General features: G+C 40.4%; 1 protein-coding gene and 1 pseudogene across 4 annotated transcripts in view; one reads left to right on the forward strand and one right to left on the reverse strand.

Annotated features, from left to right (window-relative positions):
* Positions 1-278: 278 nt before the first annotated feature.
* Positions 279-2,209, reverse strand: LOC141941612 (kinesin-like protein KIF11; annotated as a pseudogene).
* Positions 2,210-3,395: 1,186 nt separating this feature from the next.
* KLHL32 (kelch like family member 32) overlaps positions 3,396-22,346 on the forward strand; it is a 130,375-nt gene continuing 111,424 nt past the window's right edge. For 2 of the 4 annotated variants that reach the window (XM_074862120.1, XM_074862123.1), the window contains exons 1-2: positions 3,396-3,752; positions 12,490-12,612. The gene's annotated coding sequence lies outside the window, so the exon portion shown is untranslated. Of the gene's footprint in view, positions 3,753-12,489; positions 12,613-15,898; positions 16,180-22,346 lie in introns of all 4 variants that reach the window. The other 2 variants (XM_074862121.1, XM_074862122.1) reach the window with 2 other exon arrangements.

Raw genomic sequence — 22,346 nt, forward strand, 5'->3', positions numbered from 1 at the left:
CACAGTATTTTGAAGCTGAGAAAAAACACTGTTTCTTCCTGTAGTTTTTTCAGAGTGAGACAGAGATCTCCTACGAAGATATTATTTTCTTTATTATGGCCCTCCATCTCATCAGCCACAGCAGAAAATTTCTTCTTGTTATTCTGAAACTGACAGCTTAGTTCCAGGACAATTTCCACCATTGGTGTCAAGATATTTAATGCTCTTCCTAATCCACATATATGCTCCTCAGTCAGCCTCAACAGCTCAGCTTTACTAGCAAATGGCAGAGTCCTACTTTATAGTATTTTTTCAGACATATAAGAAAGTTCAATGGTCAGCAATTTTTAACAGAGGCAAAAGACACTGATACAACTTACGCAAATACATTAGCTGCTAAACAACTGGTAGATAGGCTACCTGTAAAATATGCATAAGATGTTAACATCTGTTGCTGCTTCAAACTGTTCTCACTAACTGAATCTTGTATTTTATTGAACAGAACATTAATTTCTCCTGTAAGTGTATTTGGACAGTAGCATTGTTTTGATCAACAGCCTTCTTATGAACCAGTTTTGCATAGATACATCCTTTGTATTAACAGTACTAACCAAATGGCCAGCTGTGCCATGAAGTTTTTCTTTGGTGTCTTCCAAAACTGAAACCATATATTCTTTCTCAGCCAGAGGAACCTCGGTTTCTTGCAGATATGTCTGTGCTTCTGTCAGTTCCTTCCCCTTGATTTGCAGATCTGTTTTCATTGTTAAAGTTCGCTTTTATTAATTGTGAATGGTTTAGTGATTGTTTTAACTTCTTCTTCCATGGCACTGATTATGTCAATATACCAGGCAACTTACTCTTCCTGAACTATCAGCTTTCCTTAAGGGCTTCATGAATTTATAATGAAAATATAGATTCCATTTCACTCTTGTGCAGCAGTGAGGTCCCCTTTTAGATGCTAAATCTCTTCAGTATCTACCTTAATAATAGCTCCTTTTGGCTGCTGCTGGTTAACTTCAGGTTTCATTACGTTCTTTGCTCTGTCAGTATACTCTAGTGTACTCAATGTTTCCTCAGGATTTATAGATGTGGGAGAAACTGTGGCAATTACTGATTTTTTTTGTGGTTCTCCAAGAGGGTCTTGAAGGATTCTGTTAAGATTCTCTGTGTCTCCTTCCGCAAGAGCAGTAATAATTTTCACCAGTCAGAACAAACTAGCTGGTATTTCCAGCTTCACTAGCTCTTTTATCAACTGCCCCAAACTGAAATGTTTTCACATCCTGCAAGACCAACCAAGTTTATCTTCCTAGTTTTAACAAGCTCTTGTCCATTTGCTCTGGTTTCTCTCATATGGATGGTAACTGAAAACACAGAGTAGGATCAACTGGAACATGCATTTATGTAAATAGCTGCAGTAGTTCTTTTTGCTGCACCTCTTTCCAAGGTTTGGTAGGCTTTATTTTTGTTGTGTACAGGTATTCCTTCCAAGCTTTTCACATTCACACCTGTCTTGTTTATGGGATCATCAAACATCTGCAGTCTTTCTCTAGCACTGGGAATAGGATTCAGAAGATCAAAAAGCTCTTCATTATAGATTTCCAGAAGAGAAAATCTGACAAAAAAAAATCAATATCAATCTCTGTGAGTTTTTCTAATATTCGATGTATTGTACCTGGTAGCAAATCCTCTTCCCAAGCACGTTCTTCATTGGGGCTCCCCTTAAATTGTGAAGGTCTTTCCAATACCAGTTTTGCCATCAATGATCACGGTACCCATAATAACTTCATCCAAAATGTGACAACACTCCTGTACATATCAGCTGTCCGTGACTCCTCCAGTGCAGGCTCTAACTTCTTTTCTTGCTTGATTACGGTCTACAAAAGCGTAGGCACTTGCTTTGCCTCCTGAGGCACTAAAAGGCCTGGACCACACCACCACCTAGATGTTCATGCCCTTCACGTTCGAGTAGCACTTCCCTGGAAGTGCAAGGAAGCCATGCTGGGTCTCAGGGCCAATCTGCCAGGGAAAGAGGCAAAGCATGGACTGTCCCGTAATGCTTTTGCAGCCCCTTGAGCTCCAGCCAACTGCCTGCTGCTCACATTCTGCTCACCTCTGACACCAGCACTGCGTCTCCTGCAACTCCACACTCCAGTTCCTGCCATGTTTCTAGTTACAGTGGCTCAGAAGTGTGTGAGTATAGGGAGATTCTGCTCATCACTTACTTTGTCATGTCCACACTGTGCCGTGCAGCAAGGTGCGGACATGTTTAAGCTAACACTGATCAAAATAGCCCTGGAATAAAAGGTAATGTAGCCATGACAGTTTTGTGTTGCACGTGAGTTAACTGGCCCCGTCTTTATGCCTGTTTTGAAACAGCAATGGGCCTCTGACTAGTGTTGTACTGCATCAGCACCAACCTGCTTGAAGCTTCACTTGGAGAAGGCACCATATAGAGCATCTGGTGCTGTTCACTGTCTGCACTGACTTTCCAGTTTTTACTGTCTGCTCTGCATATGAGGAATTGTGTTTTTTCTAGATGCCTTTCATGGACACCTTACAGCAGAACAATTCACCTGTCAGTAGCCTGAACTAAAGACCCTCACTCTGAAAAGTGTTTTAGGGAATTGTCATCTGCAAAAGGCTTCAACTCCTCTGATATGACCTGTATGTAAAATTTAATACGGAGGTATGTTGGAGATGGAGGCAGAGAATTTTGGGACCTACTGTTTTTAACTGTACAGCTCAGAAAACAAGGACTCCTAAGAAAATCCAGTAGCAAGATGTGGTCTCTGCTCAAAACCAGAGCTGCTCCATGCAATTCTCAAAATTATATATTTAATATATTAAAGCACTGCCCAGTCTTGCTAAATTATATGAGTGACTCACTGATCATCAGATTGCTCTCCTGAACGTTCTTCACAGTCATGGGATCAGTCAGAGGGTGGGGGTTAGAAAAACTCCCACCACCTCATAGTTCCGTGAGGTGAGACTGAAAGAAAAGCAGTTACAAGCCTCCCTGCAAAGCCAGGTACTCTGTCCCTGCAAAGATGGCATCTGGAAAAATACACGACTGCAGCATGCCTGTGTGCACCAGGTTTACCTCAGAGAGGTGTCCCTCATCACTCTCGCAATGAGGTTTTTAAAAAGCCACATCAAAATCCTTAATCGGATAATAAACCACTGATGCTTTAATATCCTCGGATGTAGCGCTCAGGCCCCGACCCTGCAGTGGGCCTGCCCTTCTGAAGACCTCTCCCGTTCCAGCCATATTTCTTGTCTTAAAATCCCTCCTTCTCAACTTGCCCCGGCCGACAACCCTCCCGTGGCGATCCCGCCTCGCAGGTGCTCTGCCCACAAACTTATCCAGGGGCTTGGCCAGGCCTTCCCTCCCTCCAGCCCTCCCGCAGGGCCGCAGCCCCGGCGGGCGGGAAGCCTGTGGCGCTGCCGGCGGCCGCCGCCTCCCGGGGCGGGGCGGAGGGGACCCACTGTGGACGCTGGTGGCCCTGCAACGCCTCGGGAGCGACCGAAAGCACGGCGGGAACGATCCCGCGGCCCAACCCGACCCAGGCCCGGCCCCTCCTCCGGCAGGTGCGGCCCTGCCGCGCCGGGGCCGCCGCTGCGCACTGGGCGGGGCGGGGAAGCTCCTCCTGCTCAGCCACCGGAGCTGCACAGCTGGGACGGCGGGGCTGCGGCGTGGGAGCTTCTTCCCCGCGGCTCCGTAGCCCGCTGCCGTCGGAGCGGGGCCACCGCCGTGCGCCGGCACCTGCCGCGAGGTGAGCGAGCGGCCGGGCCTGAGGCGGTGCTTTGCCGCCGCCGTTATCTAACCGGGGCGGCGGGGCGAGGCCGGGGGGGCGGCCGGCGGTGGCTGGCCGCCGCCGGCCGCCCCCCGCCTGGCCCCGCCGGTCCCTCAGCACCGCTGCCTGAGGGGGGCTGAGGGACGAGGGGGGTGTGTGTGTGAGTGTCCCCGTTGCCAGGGAGACGGTTCAAACGGCAGCTCCGACCGTTGGGGCGTCCCCGGGTAACGGCCGGCGCCCGCCTCAGCGGTCCCGCCGGCCCTCGGCTCGCCGTAACTCCGGGGTAGGAGGCGACGGGGGCTGGGGAGGGAACCGGGGGGGAAGGACGAACCGGAGTCCCGGGGGTGGCCCCGGGACGCGGTGAGTCCCGCTCCCTCTGGGGTTGTGCGGGGACGTGTTGGGTTGGTGGCGGTTTCTTAGGACCTGGCTCTGCCGCCTCGAAACGGGCGCTGAAATGCGTCTCCTTACTTAGGAGGAGCGGTTCTTTCCCTCCATCCAGACTCGAAGCTACTCGTTGGAGGGACAAAAACAAAGCTTTTGCTGCTCTCCAGTGCTTAAATATGCCCGGGCTCCCCGCTGGAAAGGAGCTAGGCACCTTGATTGCTGGAAGGTTAAATCTGCAGCCCGTGGACTTTAAAAGGTACTGCTCCAGTGGTTAAATACCTAGCTCAGAGTGGGGAAATATTTGGTTCCCAGCGCTAAATCTCCAGCGTGGTCAATCTGGAGCAATTCTACCAAAAAATCACGGCTTCCTGCCATGCTACAGGTTGCAGTTGACTCGTTGCAGCGACTCTCCAGAGCATCGATGGAGGGTGAATTCAGCCTGCAGAGCGAAGTCGGCTTGTCTGTACAGTCTCTGGCAGAGTCCGACTGACAGTTGATATACATAACTGTTACACACAGGCACTAAGAAGCAGTATACTTGGCACCATACACCACAGTAAAATGTAAAGGAAACGGAGCTACAGTTTAAAACATAGAACAGTGAGATAAACTGCAGACGTTGATCTTTGCAAATAGCGTGAATGCATTTTTTTAAGCTTGTTATAAATTTGTCTGGTTTTGTAGGGGTAGGAGGATATATTGCAAATGTTTCAGAAGCAAGTTGGAGTTAGTTTTATTTGCGTCTTATTGGCAGCTTTCATTCAGTCATGAAAAGATCAGGGGTAGACCCAGAGACCACAGTCCTATTAACTGTAGTGCATAGGGTAGAGAATTACTGTAGCCTTGCCAATTCCTGTTGATTCTGGGATGTGCCTGCATGAAGCAGTCGGCAGGGGCAAGGCCTCTGAGGGGTGTTCAACAATTGTTTAGAGTTTTTGTCTGATAACCAAGTTCACTGTTTAACTCGATCCTACAGAAATCCAGTGATGCGCTGAACAAGTAATATAGTTGCCACAGATGCTTAAAAATCGACTGTTTTGTTCGTTTATAAATGATTAAGAGAGAAATTTTTACTTAACTTTGAAAGTATTCCAGAAAATCTCCTTTCATCTTTTTTCTGCTTTTCTGCTTTTCAGATTGTGAATAATTTGACAGTATCTGTAAAGTACTTGTATTATGTATGAAGTACTAAGCTAGGTATGGGTACTGTGAGAAACTGTTAGGGAATAATAAGATCTTGCTTTAATAGGACACTAAAAATAATACACTCATACCAACTAATGCCTCTTAAGCATAAGATCTTTTTTTAGGTGCTTGCAGTGTTTATAAAAAATAACATTATGTTTTATTGTGCATATGAGCAACAAAAGTCCCTGTTCCTTCCTGTATAAGCATACTTGGAGAAAATACTTGTTTGGGCAGCTATTGAGTTGGCAGATGTGGGGAAAATAGTGCTTCTAATATTTAAAGGGAGGAAGAAGTTGCCTCAGTGTTTCTTCAAAAATCATCTAGTTAGATGTCCAGGTATATCTTGTATTCAATTCCAAGCGAGACCAAGTGCTTTTAGGGAAGGGAATTTTAATATGGAAATTGAGGTGTTCTTTGTTTAACGCTTTATAGATCAGCATGTTATATGAACCACACAGAATACGAGATTAAGCATTGTCTTTACTGTTAGAAAACGATGTGATAATCTAAAAGTAAAGACGACTATACAGAAATTGGATTTCTGGAGATATTTTTTTGAAAGCAAGCTTGGAAGTGACTGAACTTCAAATTTGCCCTCAACAGACAATTCAGAACCTCGCCTCAGACAACGAACTCAAGATTCCCTGGGATCTTCTAGTTGAGCTGTAATCTTATTTGAGTCTGTCTTCTCCATAAGAAGGACATGAACAGCTGTGTTTGAGATGGCAACTCCTGTTAAAAAGTCTGTGTATTGCTAAATGTATAAATGAATTTGATTCTGGATATTTGAGCATCCAAAGAATTTCGAGTAACGTCAGGGAAGATGGTTTTTGGTTTTGGTTGGTTGATTTTTTTTTTTCCCTCCTGATGATTCTCTTTGTATTAAGGGGAGCAATAAATTTTCAGTTTACAGTAAGAAGTATGGCTGAAACATCAGTAGCAGATGGAAGTTTAGGCCTTTTCTTCAGTGGGTACTTGCAAAGTAAAGTGAGTGGGACTTGACCAGAGAAAATGAAGTGTTCATTTAAAAACAAAAACAAAAAATGTTTTTTGTTATCTACATTTTTGATTCAGAATGTGTTGCTTCTGCCTGAAAAATCAGAAATTGTTATAACGTAGCTTCTGACACTGATCAGCTTCTACAATGCAGCAATATGAAATTCATGGCACTGCTGTGTTTTTGATCAAGTCTGCTGACTGGAATATGATTGCTTTAATGGTCAAGGATGACAGTAATTTAATGCCATGCTAGTATGGGGAAGCGATGATCATAAATTGGATCAGAAATGGGAATTGGATTAAGTGAAAGATAAAATTAATTTAAACACTCGGGTGAGAACAGTTGAATGTTATCAGGAGAAACTACCCAAACATAAATATAATCCACTATAATTATGTTCACCTGCAGTAACTGTTGTCTCATTTTAATTCCTTTTAGTGTAAAGAAATTATCCTTCCTATTTCTCATCCATCTAGGACTTTCATATGGCCACCTGCTATATGAGCACACTTGCCAGTGTGTTGTCTGCTCTGAGGACTTCAGTTACTCCAGAAATGACTGCATCGGGGAGGGGAATATCGTGTTGGAATTTTTGTATCTCGCTTCTTTGGAGATAGAACAGTGCTAAAATGCTGAAAATTACAGAGGTTTTTTCCTAATAAATTATTAAATTTTTAGAAACTGCATTTTTAATTTTTTATTTATTTATTCCTCACAGAAATTACTAACTGGTTGTGGCGGCATATCCCCCCCAATTTCTTGAATTATCCAACAGTTATATTTAGTAGTGAAAGACATAGGATGCTTGACATAGCAATTTCTAAATCTTCACTTTTTTGTGTTCTGTCTTAGATGGTCTTTTGACCGCTTCTGAGATGAAATGAGGTCTGATGTTGCTTCTGGCATTCTATATGCTTACCAATTTGCAAGAGTATGTGCTTGTAGATGGGATGCTTTTATTTTAAAGATGAGGCGCTTACTAACTTGATTTCAGAGGGATTTTTGAAATTTTACTATCAAATTCTGATTACTGAAGATGAATAAAGAGCAGATACTTTTCACAGTGGTTTTTAAACAATTTTAAAAATTATTTATTTTTTTAAATGTTGGCTCATGGGTGGGATTTACCTCTGATTGAAATTTGGGCTTTAAACAGTTAGAACCTTCAATTTGAAAAGCAGCATAATTAGGAGAGAATTTTTTGAGGGACATTCCTGCTGAGTCTGAGAAGAAATTCCAGGGTCCAGAGGCAACTCTGGGAGGTAGTTTCAAGAGAGGAAAATGAAGCAATGGTGTTGGAGTTTGGCAGTTTAAACTGGGAGCTTTGAAACTCCTGGTTCTGGGTGTCCCCAAGTGGACCAGCCCCCCTGAATCTGAATCTGCCTGACCTTTATAGGAAGGGAAATATCTAATGTAGGCCAGAAAGGAGGTGCAGGTGCTAGCCTGTGTGCTAGGCCACAGTCTTTGCGATTTCCAGTGTGTACGGAGGAACTTTGTGCTATTGATTGCTGCGTAACCTGACCAAGAGCGGGACTGGAAAAATGGTTTGTCAAGATTTTACTGGATTTCTATTTTAGTTGCACTTTTAACTAGGGACAAGCTTGGACATAGCTAAGATTTGACACTGAAGTCCCTTACCAGGCTTTCTGTGGACCAGCAGTGTTTGGCTTCCTTTCTTGGGAAGAAGTTTTGCACGCATGAGGTAGCTGAATTAGGATACCTTTTGTGCTCCATGCTGCCAGTGGACAGCTAAATCAATCAAAGGGCATATACCCTGTGGGAACTGGGATAGTACTGATGGGTCTTTATACACCTACATACATTGCTAACTCTTCAAAATATGTGTCTCTCTTGGCTTCAGAAACAAAAGGTGTTATTGCAAAAAATGACATCCAGGAGTGAATGCTGTGCAGATTCCATTCACACTCATGCCAGTTTGAAGTTACTGACTTTGATACCAGCAGAGATTTCTCTGTGATGAGAAAGCAACAAGATATGTAAACAGTTATGAGTAAAATAAATCAGAGGCTTCAGAACATCAATAATGCTTGAAAATGTATGATTTTTCTGAGTTAGGTGACTACTCTGAGCAATTATGTAAATTGAGAATATGTTCTGCCAAAATTTCTGTAGCAATATGCTGCAACAATTTAGAAGAACTTTAATTGTAGAGAATGAGCTTTATAGGGGGATAAATATTGTAAATATTTTGATTCATCAGTACTTAAAGGTTATGGTTGTTCTGAAGAGTCTTTTTCTGCAGCCATCTGTCTTTATTTTTCCTGACAGGATTGATATGTATAGTGGTGGGTTTTGACAGTATAGAAGATGTGGTGCTGCAGCCTAATTTACTGTTGTTTTTCCTGAATGATGTGATTATTTAGGATGTATCTTAAAAATGTGTATGTGTATTTTTTCCCCTGATTGTCTAAACTTTAACGTCTTCAATTTTTCTAACCCCTTGTGCCTCCAGAATAGTCTTTCATTCAACTCTTCAGTAAGAATACACTTGAAAAAAATTCTCAACATTACTAGTTTGGATAACGGGGCTTTTGTTTTGAAGGTATTATATCTAAGTGTGATTGAGATCTATTTCTGCAGTGTTGATAAGACCTGATTTCTGTCCTGTATGTGGTTGGTTGGGTGGGTTTTTTAATGATTGGTTAAGTGAAAACAGCATTGCTTAGGTTAATAAAAAATTTTGAGTGGACACGAGCAAGCTTATGGCCTTATTATGTCTGAAACATTTTCCATCAGGTTTCACTTCAGGTTAAATAGAGTAAAAGGGCTACTGCCCTTTATAACCTAAACTGGGACTCTACCTGGCTTATCAAGACAGAACAGTTAAAAACCTGTGGTTGAAGAAATGTCACCAGGATATGTGGAATGTACTCTTTCCAGGTTTATTTCTGGAATTCTCTAAAACTGGTATTAACATTTTTTCCAACAGCTACATTTATAAGAAGAGAGTGTCTAATATTTTTTCTTGATCTAATACAGATTTTTAAATTATGTCATTAAAGCAATAATAGACTACCAAAAGGTTCTTCTCCCTTCGAGAGGATACATCTTTTGTGTCTGTGTTATACTTAGTTTTGAAAGCCCCCTTTCAGTCAGTGACCTTTATTTTAGTTGCATAAAACAAAAAGAACTGAGGAGATGTTTTCAGAACAGAACTAGGACTTTGACTTCAGCAAACTGTGGAGATCAAAATAAACATCTCAAGAGCTAAAGGCTGAAGTGTGGAACTTCTTTCGTGGGGATAACAGCAGCTGTTTTGTGGGTTTGGTATATTTCTTAGCTGAACTTTTTTTTTTTCCCTTTTTTTTGTTTCTTCCTTTTTTTCTTTTTCTCCTTTAGTAGAAAACCCAGGCAAACAAACAGCAGGGGAACAGAACTCCTCTTTGGCAGGGTCTTAGTGCATCAGGACTGCAGAGTGCGCTGGAGAGTGTGCCATAACCCTGCTGTGCTGAACTTATCCTCAGTGAGGTTACATTAAAATACACTCTGCATCTCTTGTAGTCTGTGGTGACTTCTGCATACAGATGCAGCTGCTGTATTTGCTTGTTGGGAAAGTGCATAGGAAATTGAATGGTGCTGTACAACTATGAAATCTCATGTGTTTACTTTTCGTGTGTGTTCTCCATCCTCTAAATAGAATCACAGAAGTGCAAAAACATAGGAGTTGCTGAAATGTAAATAAGAGGACTGGATGTGCTTTGCTTGCTTTCTTAGGGAGGATAACTATGAATGGAGGTGGAACAGAAGTAGGAATTCAGCTTTACAGAGAGCAAGTCAAGCTCCAAAATGTTTCTGTAGCCAGGGCTGGCTGCCTAATGCATGAAGTTCTCTTGTACCAATGTGACTGGACCCTCGAATATATACTCAGTTTGAAGCATGCTATCTGATATTTTTTAATTTTTTTTTTTTTCATTTTATTAGGATTGTTCAGTTTCTTTAAGACCTTTTAATCAGGTCCATCATGTTAGATGCTTTCTGGAGTCAGATTCCATACTTAAGGTCTTTAGATGCAAATGACAGAAGAGACAGTGAAGATGAGAGCAAGTCATGCACAAAACTAGTGTAGTTTATACTTATTGCAGCTGTTCATGTTTCCACAGGATTCCGAATCTGGCATAGTGCAACTCTAAACTAGCTTAAAGGGGGGAAAGCTGTTAGGCCATTTGAATTGGCTGTCTTTACTAATTAGAAGTAACCCTTGTACTATGGACTTGCATTGATTTTTAGTGGTGTTGCTGGATAAGCAAAGCAAATTAAGGCTTTAATAACTAAGCCTTGTCAATTGTAATTTCTGGTAGTTTAAGACCTAAATACCTCCAGCTTTCCACCTCCTTTTGGTCATGTAGCAGAACTGGTGAAGTAGACCATGTGTCTGGTTGTAGGCACTGTCATGGGATGTCAGTTTGGATTTGTACCATCATGCCAATGATATGGTGGCAACGCAAGTGTTGCCTGTGCTCTGGGATGGTCATTTATGGCAGAGCACAGGGTATATAGGGGAAGGGGAGTGGAATCATCTTCAGTGACATTACACATTATGTTTCAGTGAATTACACATTGTATGTTTCTATGTTTTGTCCTGTCACTGGTCAGTGTACTGTGAGTACTGAAAATTGTTGGAAACCCAAGGAATGAATTTTCATAGGCTGTATCTTTAGTTTCTGACTTATTTATTTTTTGTCCCAGGTAGTGAGAGAGATTACTACATGATCACCAAGTAGCCCAAGCAAGCCCCGAATACTTAAAAGAAGAAGGGGGGGGGGGGGGGGGTGGAGGAAGTGGCAGTATAGCTGTGGTGATCTAAAGATATGAGAGAGGTGAAGGGTGGGATTTTGCTGTTTGTTTGTGGGGTTTTGTTGTAGGTTTTGGTTGTTTTTTGTTTTCTGAGCCAGTTGATACAGTCTGTGGGAAGGAGGAAGAAAGGACAAGGATTCCAACCAGAAGTGTTTCTTTTGCTTAGACCTGAAGAGGGCACAGAAGTTTAAACACTTGTCTGTTTCTTTTGTAATTCTATTTCTGATCCTATTTAGAGATTAAAGATTAAAAATTATTTAAGATCTTCTTTTTAGGCTTTTTTTCCCTGAAACAGAGCCTTTTCTCCAAATAAGGAAAAGTTGTGTCTCACACTAAGGAGGCTGGGGAAAGGTTGAAGAAAATCTTGAGCTGTAAATTCAGAACCTTCTGTTTGAAGAAAAAAAAAAAAAGCCCCTCTTTTCTCAGTTAAAATTATTTTCCATCTGTTTATCTGTATGATACACACATTTCAAAACTGTCAGAAGAAACAGAGTTTATTAGAACATCAATCTAATGGATTTATGATCCCTTATGCACCTTGTCTGGATAAATGGATAACAACTGGGTAAAAGCTGTGGATCACTCTCCTTGCTTTTCTATCATAGTTTGATACAAGATTCTGCAGCAATATTGGCTTGACGTACTCATGATCCCTCTGTTCTCCTGCTGCACCTTACTGCTCTTGTGTTTTGCTGGCATCGCAGTTTGTGGAGGTGTACTGTAGATTGGGTGACCAGCATGCCTCTTAAAGCTTTAAGAAAAAAAAAAAAGCCAAAAATAAAAAAAACAAAACCCCGTAAAAACTAAAAAGCAATCCCACAGAAGTCTATACACTCTTAAGCCAGGTGAGGGAAGAGAAGGAAGTACAGAAGCCAGTGTTGCTGTTGAACTTGTACCCATTCTATCTCGAAAGAAGAGCAACCAGTTGCTTTGCCCTGTAATGAATAAATGCAGACTAGAGAAAGGCATGTTGACTGCAAGTACTTAGTTTTTCTTTCATATATTAGGGTGTAAAAGGTGTTAAATTAGTGTTTTTATTTACCAGATTCTTGCACTGAATTGGGAGTAAGCAAATGTTTTTATTGCAGCTTGCCATAAACAAACAGAAGGGTGTTTGGAAATCCTGACCAGCTTTTGTGTAGGAGAGAGCAATCATAACAAACTGGTTCTGTGAGAAACTGAAAACAAATAAAAGATGAGCTGTTATTCATGGTTTACAAAAGCAGAAGTGATTGTGCACAAAACAAGCAAATTATTTTCAAATACTGAAAACCATTGTTTGCAAACCTGGACAATTTTCAGTAACGTTTCATGTTTTCCTGTTTTCAGTCTTTAGAAGATCTCAGGAAACCAAAGGCAATGATTTTAACCAACTCCGGCCTCAGAGAAGGGTGAAAATCATCTCCAGCTACCGCACTCAGTACTGCTAGAAATTTTTTGAATCTCCCCAAGGTATTTCCAAGAACATTTCCTACCTGTTTCTGAGTGTTACAATCTTGCAGTCACAATGTTGCAGTTAGCTAAAGCAAAGAATCCTTTCTCCTAACAAAACTTCATACAAGGAAAGCTCTTATTTTAGTACTTAAATTAAAACTTCAATGTAGTAGTAATTTTCGTTATTATTTTGTGTTCTTGGCATTTTTCAGTCTAACATTACTGTACAAAGTGAAAGGTAGGCAATACTTGGATGAGCAGAGTATTTCCAGTTGTGCAGCTGAAGGATGGATGGATGTATTGGTGGAGGTTGTTTTTTTTTAAGCAGGAGTTGTCAAATGGCACCAAATACCAAAATCAATATTCCATTTTTACTTTGTACTGATACTTAGTTTTTGTGACTGAGTAATGTCCGAGTATCTTAATAGCTGATAACTCCCATTGACTTTTTTGCAACATTTTGTGTTTTTCATGCAACCACATCTGTGCCCCAAAGAAAGTCTCTAGCCTTAAAAGATAAGGGTAGACTCAGACTAGAAGTGAATCTGATGAAGTGTTGATAAAAATCATGCTTAAAGCTGCATCTTTTTCTTAGTTATTCCCTATGTGGAGCAGAAACCTGTTTTAAGTAATCTTGGGGTCTTCACAGAGAATCTTTTGGTTGTAAGGTTCCACTGGAATCAAGTGGACTGGAAAACTGTAACCATAGATCAAATGTTTTTGTGACTGTGATGGTAGGAAAAAGAAATATAATGTTTTACAGAAGGGATGAAACCTTCCATATAAACATATCATTAGGACATACAAGTTGACTCTGCTGTGTAGAGGTATCCACTTAGCTCTGAACAAAGTAGCAAAGCCTACAGGAGCAGTGTTGTTGGTACAGTTTTTTGTGTGGGTAACATGTTGAGAAACTATCTGGATGTCTCTGCAAGCCTCTGCATTGGGCTTTGAATGCAAGTGAGGTGGTGATCCTTTAGGAATTGCAGATTGGTAAGTTCCAATTCAGATTCAGAAGTTTTACTCTCTGTGAGAAATGGAGTTCAAAGACCACAGCTTACATAACTGTAAATTGGGCAAATACTCGTGTCTCAGCAGTATTGCTGCATCAGATTTCAAGTCATCTCTGAGAAGGTTTGCATTGCCAGTAGTGCTGACTGAAGGAATTTTGAAAATACTTAAGATCAAATAGCTTTTAGTTCTAATTAGTCTGTAGTTTGTGCTCTTTCTCTCCTGGAAGAGGGTGGGAAGAACCTTTGTTTGGTTGTCAGAATCAGTATAAATCCAGAGGTAGAAGCTTGCATTTTTTTTTTCAAATATAATCAAGAGTTGCATGAAAGCATGCTGCAAAACTAGTCAGTGGTGATGCAACAGCTTCTATGTGGTCACTGACTGGCAACATTGTCAGATCTAAGAGTTAAAGTGCTGCAAGGTAGAGAGAAATCTTTCAAACCTATTTTTGCTTTATTTATTTATTAGAGAACAAGTGTCTTCTGATTAGTTCGGGGTGACTGTAGTGTTGCCAGGTAAATGAATTAACCTGGCCAAAGCTAGAAGTCAACCCTTTGTTTGGTTATAGTGACTAAGGTCATCTGGATGCAGTCCTGCACTTCTTGGCTGCATTCAGTATGTTACTGTCCAAAGATGGAAAAGAAGCAGTGAGTCTGTGCTTAGAGTGCTGGATCATGTACAATACAACTGTTCAGTTCATTGGCAAGGTGAGGAGCAGTCTGTCCCCCGCAAATCCTCTGACTCAAGTCCAGGTTTTTGTGTGTGCCATTTGGTAAAGAGAGAAATCAAATATCATTTAATTATCCTCTTAGTCCTTGGATCTATCTGCAGTATCCTTAGGCTTAGTTATTGGAGGGGATGAGTGGGCATGTCAGGCCATTTTTTATGCCATTCAGCACCTTTTGGGCCAGTGTGTCTCAGTTTCCAGATCAAGACTTTGTTATATCCTTCAGTGGCTTTTAATTTTAGCATTGTCAGCCTCAAGCATTCAAACACTAGAAGTCAGTTTCCAGACATCAGTAATTAAATAAATTCAGACACTTTCCATAAAGTCATAAGTCTGGTGTTAGATTAGGCTTCTCTCAGCAACCTTCACACCTGTAAACTTTATTCTTTGTTTGAAATTAAAGCTTCAGGTGCAGTTTGATTCCAGGAGATACATTTGGTGACAGGGAAGGAAACCACTGTGGCTGCTTTATTTTGGCTTTTCCTTACCTTAAAATGTGTTTATTTTCTCATCCCTGCTTACTTTTGCAATAAAACTTTTCTCTAGTTGTTGAGAACGAGTTAGCATTTTCCTTTCTAAATCAGTCTGTGTCAAAATTTAAATTTAGAAGGTGATGTCCCATTGATTCTTTTTAGTGGTGATGCTGTCCTATTGATTCTTCTAGAGATGTACTAGCACTGATACATTTAACCAAATGGAGAGGCAACATAGCTTCCATGTGGGTTAGAGGCTGGGAATCTAAACTAATGAAAAAATAGTTGCAGTAAAAGAAAGACTTAAAAGTGTTGTGATACAGTGTAGAAGTCAGAGTAATATAGTAAAATACAGTAATTCAGACTCCTCCCAAGAGAGATAACTTTATTAAAGCATATGAAGAGTCTAGCGTAAAATAGTACTGGTTTGTTGGACATATGCAGTTTAGTTTGGTCATCATTCCTTTGTGAAGTGGATTGTCCCTTTCATGTCAGCAAACATTGCTTTTGCTTGTTGAAAAGTTCATAGCAGCTGGAATCAAATGCTTTACTCTCAAACAAGAATGATTATTAAGAAGGTAATCTCAGATCCTGCTGACACCAGAAATATTTAATGTGTTTTAAATAATTAAAAATGCTAATGTGAGATCTTGTAGATAAAGTGCACAGTTAAGGCAATTAACAGCATAAGATGTAGTCAAATAAGTTGTTTGATGTAAATTCTTTTCCACTACCAAAAAAAAACCCCAAATCAGCCAACATCTAAATGAAAAAAACTGTGTAAATGCATGTCTGTGCTCTGAACTGCTAAAAAGATTGTGGGTCTTACAAATTTAGCCAGACCTTTGACTTCTCCAAGGACTTCAATAACATTTTTAGGGGTGAAGGAACTGCTTTGTCCTTAAATATGTCCATGGAGAAAAGATCTGGGGGAAGAAATCTCTTCAGGGCTCTCTTGTAGTGTTTTGGTGGTACCCTATCCAGGAAAACCTTCACTTTTTTCTGGGATATGATAATAACAATAATAGGCCACTGTTGTCCTGTTTGTAATTCATGGTTTCCTTTCTTTTTGAATTCCTTCTCTGCTTGACAGTGTGGTTTTGACAGAGATGTCCACCATGGCCTCTAGGAATCCTGTCTTGAAGCATACCCACAGGAAGATGCAACTGCAGGCTAAGTTGGCTTTACGTTCAACACCACTGATTTGGTGCTGAGTGAAGCACATCTTCTCCAGGGACTGCACCTATTCTCACTTTGCCCAGCTGCGGCTTGTTGCCTGAATGCCTTTTCCAGTTCCTCACATCCAAAACTAGACATGTTCCATGCTGAAATCCTAAGTATCCGGGAGAAGTTTAATAAGTTACCTTCCACTGTGTAAGGAGATCCCTTCCTTTTATTGCAAGAAGATCATTAAAATATGAGTGGTTGATTATTTAAAGATTTAATTTCTTCTTTCGTCACTAGTGGAAATGCTTTACACTTATGTACCCTTGGAGAACTGCTTACCAATAGCTAGGCATTTCATAATTTGCCTAGCTGCATCTGTAGGAGTGATCTAGCATTAATATTTCACTGATTTTTTTCAAACATGCATCAGCATTTCTACTAGTAAGCTATGAAACATTGCAATAAAAAGATTCACAGAAATGTAAGCTGTTAAACTATGAATTTAGTCTAATTGTCATTGAAGACCTTGACCAAATTATTGACGAATTTAAAAATAGCAAGGTTTGACCTGAAATAAATAGTAGAATATGATATATTTTATGTAAGTTAATGGATACTCAGATTTTTTTTTTTAATTCAGAATACTCAGTATTTGCTGTGGCTTTCCCAGACATCATACTTAGCAGAATTCTCTTTTGAGAAAGCTTCTTAGTGTGGCTTAATTCTGAAATATTCTAATTTGTTCCATTTACTTTCGACTCTTGGAAGCATCGTATTTAAAAGCAAATTTTTTTGTAAAAGCAAGGTGCTTTTATTGGTTTGATGTTCTTTTGAGTGATGAACATCTATCAGAAAACGTATTGAAAAAACCCTCACCGAAACTTAAGTTACATAAAATAAATTCCTTTGCTTTTGTCAGGAGTCATTCAGGGCTCATTTTACTCACTGAAACATGGATGTCTAGTGCCGTTTGAGATACTGAACCAGAAGAGACTGGATATCTTGTGTGTCCTGTGTTACATCTCTCATCTCCCTAGAGAGATGTCTTAGTTACTGTAGGGTCTCTGAAATGACAGTAAATTTCTGTATATTGTCAACTGAATTTAAGTCTTAATTGGAAAAAAAAAAACCCAAACAAAAACAAAACCAGTGCATGCGTGTATTGCTTACAAAGCATTATTTTGTTTATTAAGTGAAATAATCATCAAACTTCCTATAAATGGCAGTTGCATGAGAATTGCTATTGAGTTTTCCTATCCTTGAAAAAAAGAGTACTTATGACTCAATAAGTCTTTTAGTGTTAGAGCACGCTTGCTTTGGATTGGTATTAATTCTAGCTAGGGGTTCGAAGGATTCTTAGGCTGTTCCAATAAATGTGCTCCAATAAATGTGCTGCATCAGGACACTTAGAGATGTGGAGGCATGTGCATTTGCTATGGTTTTGATAGAATTTTCCCTTTTTGCCTCTTCTGTTTTCTTTTAAGAGAGAGAGAATCTCTTAAAAAAGATTGGAATGTGGAATAAATAGGACATATGGGGGTAATATGCTCTTGAATGCATACAGTATATTCAGTCTTCTCAGCTATACCGTAGAGAATCGCACAAAGCACAGAATTGTCTAGGTTGGAAGGGACCTCATGAAATCATTTGGTCAGACCCCCTATTCAAACAGGGTCAGCTAGAGCAGGTTGTTCAGGACTGTGTCCAGAGGTGTTTTGAGTATCTCCAAAAACAGAGATTCCACAACTTCTCTGGGCAATCTCTTCTGGTGTTTAACCATCCTCACAGCAAAAAATATTTTCTTGTGTTCAGATGGAATTTCATGTGTGTTAATTTGTGCCCATTAAGTTATAGAAAAAGCAGTGTTTTAACTTGAATTACGAGTAGCTATTTCTAGCATTTAGTGAATTTTTTTTAACAAGGTAATGATTGCCCTTATAATTTGTAAAAATGTGTTATTTTAGAAACAAGTGCCCTTAGAGTCTTTTAAATTATTTTTTTAATATTATCATGTATACAGATGTTGTCTTGGCAAAAGCTGAGCTCCAGTTGTGTGCAAGGAATTATGCTTGGCACTGTAGTGGGCTTCTAGTGTTTGGCGTGCAATTCACAAACTTCAGTTAGGCATTTAGGACTGTCTCCACAAATCATCTTATGTTTGGTTCTAGGAGCAGTGTTCACACACCCTAGAGACTTGCTGGGCTTCCCAGTTTAGTGTCTGGGTAGTGATAGATGCTTAAGAACAATGATTCTCAACAAGCTGCAAGTTGTTTGCACGTATATGGAAGGAAGAATAGGATGGCAATTTAGCTGATAGAAAAAAATCAAAGGTACATGTGTTTAAAATTCCTCACTCTTCTGGAAGTAAGCACTTAACTGTAGCCTTAGAAAGTCTTTCACAGGCACCTACATTCACAGTGCCTTTATGAATTTTAGCAGCAAGTTGTTTCACAAAATTAAGTTTTGCTTGTTTCTTTTGAAATTTAGCTTCTCATGATTTTTTTTTTGGGGGTGGGGGGGGTGGGTTTTTTTTAAATCTAAGAACTGCTGATGCAGCACTTGCCTAATAACGGATCTGAGTTCAGTTGTTCTTGCTGTGATGGGTATTCACAGCTGTTCCTCTCACCTCCTATGAAGAGTAAAATAACTATCAGACTAAAGGCAGGCTAGGTATGCATGGGATTATTCTCAATTCCCTCCTGCTGTTGTAGTTTATTGTCCCACTAAGAATGTGCACCTCTCTTTGGGTCAGGAGAGTGAGTAAGAATAGGTATCCATAACCCAGGGATGAAGGTGGTGTCCTGGGGATAGGGATACCTGGTTCTGTCCTGGGAGCTGGGACCAGAATGTTGAGTTGATGTTTTGAAAACAGGGCTGCAATACAAGTTTCACGTACAGGCTGGTGCACAGTATTATAGAAATGGGAGATTTGAGTGTACTTTTTTGGTCAGGTTAAAAGCAGAGCTGATACAAAATGCAGCTGTTCAGGGTTCTCCGGTTATCTCTGTACTCACTGAGTACTTCTCAGCAATAACCTCATCTCAGTAATGGAAATGTGTAGAAGTGACATCAGATGATGCAGTTTCTGGTCTGTCTTCTGACTGCCAAATGTGTCAACAGCTAATGCTAGTCAGATCTGACTTGTGAATTTATACAGGGTTTAACAAAAAATCCGTTGAACCACCCAGTCTGTTGAAATCTGTATGTAACCAAAGGATTTTAAGTATTAATTCTCAGATTGTCTCTGAAAAAGAGTAGAGCACACTGAAATCTGGTGTTTGCAAACAAGAACTCAAATGTCTCTCTAGTCACCTAATTGATAGTTTAATTAGAGTGATCTTTTACTTTAGTACAAGGTATTATCTTAAAGCATGTTGTCAAAAACATGACTCACACTATGCATCATATGCATCCTCAAAATGAGTCTTTTTAGACTATATTTCCTGTCACCTCCCTTCCCTAGCTGGTATGTCCCTTCTGCTCCGAGAGGAATTTTTTATTTGCTGGATTGACACTGGGTGTTAATGACAGTGGTCTGTATCTGAACATTTTCTAGGTAGCTGGTCTGGAATACAGAATAAAGTCTGTGTTAGAAATGGTATGTATGTTGTGCAGAGGATGAGAGAAAACAAGAAATCTCCTGTTTCAATAAAATATGCTAGTATGAAGTCTAGATGTCTTGTGCAAAGCCTAAATAAAAGCTCTGGATGAATCCTTGGAGGAAAAGAATCCACTGATTCTACCATTGAGTTGGACAGAGCAATCAGCTGTTTTCCTACATAAGAGGTCAGGTGTCCTGATGTTTTCCTTTGTTCCCAGCAGACCTGTGAACCACAGCTTCCCCTGGCACTGGGTGGGAACTGTACCATTCCCAACCATCTTAATGCTTCAGAAGTTCATGCCATATAGCAGGTTGTACTCACAGGGAGTAGGGAGAACACCACAGTTAGTTGCCCTAGTAAATCTGTCCCTTGATACCCTTCCTGAGTTGAGAGCAATTTTCCTTCTGTTGGTATGGGAAGAGTTTTTCGTCTTAGTTAAATTGATTTTGTTTCCTTTGTCCAGTTACAACTTTGTACAGCCATGTGTATATAGCTAAGCTTCTGCAGATTTCTGGGTGCGAAAAATCCCTCTGACTGCTTCCATGCTATTTTCCCCATCCCAGATCAGGCTTATCTGTGTTCTTTTCTAGCTTAGCTAGTTAAGGTTATAGAAGTAGAAGGGACTGCATAAACATGTTACGGGCAGTGAATGTAAGAAATAGTGGTCTACAGTAATTATAGTGTACATAATGGAAATTCTTTTTTTTCTAAGTAGATGCTTTTTTGGTCTGCAGAAGGCAGTGTAAAGCAGTGTGAAGGACTGGAAGAAACCCTCTGTCATGGGGATATCAAGTGAGGGATTGTAGCCAGGGAAACCAGTGTCCTTCCAGAATGACATAGGCTTAATGCTTTGTTAATCTGTAACCATGGTGCTTACAGTGCTTCTGAATGAAACTTTTGGATGGTTTCATGAAAGCCTGGAATAAAAAGAATACAGTTCAGGTATGCTAAGAGCCCTAAAGAAAGGGGGTCAAAAAAAGTTACTGCTGCAGATGTAGTGGTGCAAGTTCTAAAGTTCAGATTTTGCATGCCCCAGATCACAGTTTTGTGAGACAGTAACTGCTATGCAGTGAAACAAAGAAATTGACTCAACACTCAGAATCCAATATAACTGTTAAGCAGGTATTCTTTATTAGCAGCGCTGGGGTCACCCTGGGGATTCTCCACAATAAGGGCTTCCAAGAACTGGCAAGGGACATCAGTTTACATACACACAAATCATACATATTCATTAGATTTCCTGGAAAGGGGTGTCTTATGATAATGAGTTCCTGGAATTCATTAACATAGTCCGAGCATGAGTAGTGAAAATAGAGTGAGGGTCTTCAGTGGTCAAGGAAAAAAGTAAGTAGTCTTCTTCATGGTGTTCACTAGTTGACCTTCTTTTCAGAGCATGTGCTGTGAAGAAAAGTCCAGGTGCCTTCTTCCTAAATCAGCAAGATCATCCTTCCTAGATAAGATCTCTGTGTCCTTTTGTTTAAGTCCCCCTTATCTTAGTTTGCCCATTCTAGGACTTGCCCAAGTGTCCATTGAAGGCTTTGAGTCTGCTATCAATGATTTACATAGGGAGATCTAAACAGACAAAGAGGTCTAGGGAAACAGTTAAGGAGTCCTTGGGAAACAAAAAACACAAGCAAAACTTTGAAACAAATGAAGTAAAGCACAAGCAAAGCTTTCATGCATCACAGTTTAGTCTTAATCAATGATTGTCAGAAATTCATTTGTTTGAGCCCTTTCAGCAGCAAGCAGTATTGAAGATGACTTACACCTTTTCAATCTGTCTTCCCTCTGATTAGACCTTACAGGTTTCTTCTTAAAGACAAGCATAGAATTATAATATAAAGGAGCACCTTTACAGTTACTGCTGCATGTTTAACTGTGACAGTGTCAGTATGGTCATGTATGTATAACTCCTGCTGGAAGAGTCTTCTACAAAATCTCCCAGCTGTCTCTTTTTCCTAGAAAGGAACAAAGAGGTGTCGGTCTGTCCTGTATGTGCTGTCAGATTATGTCTTTCTGAAATAATATCATATTTCAAAAATGCAGTAGTAAGTAGTAATAATCGGGATAGTCTACTACAAGGTGGAGGAGAGAAACTTTTGGAGGAAAACTGTCTGCCACTTACTGTTGGAGGGTAATTAAATAACTTCCCATCACAGAAGAGACAGTATGCAATTAGTGTGTGGTGTGGATGGAAGGTGGCAGAAGTGATCATCCCTTCCTTGGGGTAGCTGATCATCCTGGAAGAACTTCCACCTGGGAGATGAGTCTGACAGGACAAGAGAAGTGCAGTGAGGAGCTGTGAACTTTCAGTGCAAGGAAAAATACTGTAAGAGACTACTGAGAGGAGCAGGGAGCTGATGCCCATCAGGGTCTTTGACTGAAAGAGGATATTCCCAAAAAGCAGAGATGACTGTGCAGACTTTACTGCTTATGGCTTTTGTGGTTGCAGTATTTAATAAAACTTGGAGATGGGCAGCACTCTCCATTCTCTCCCCCTACTTCTCACCCACAAGCAATGGCCAGAAATACATTTGTCCGTAGAGTCTTATTTATTGTGGTCATTTAATTAGTTTGGATTTTCTCTTTCAAACTAGAACTCTTTAATGTTTAAATCAAATCTGACTTTTCAGTATAGAAGTGTTTTAATCACTCTGAGTTTGTTGTAAGGAAAAGATCTACATTAGATGGATCTACTTCAGAGGTCTAGCTAACTTCAGGTCCTGTCACTCCTACTTAAATTTGTAAGTCAATCAGAAGTGAGTAGTATGA

Source organism: Strix uralensis, chromosome 3, assembly GCF_047716275.1.
Source record: "Strix uralensis isolate ZFMK-TIS-50842 chromosome 3, bStrUra1, whole genome shotgun sequence".
NCBI classification, from domain to species: Eukaryota; Metazoa; Chordata; class Aves; order Strigiformes; family Strigidae; genus Strix; species Strix uralensis.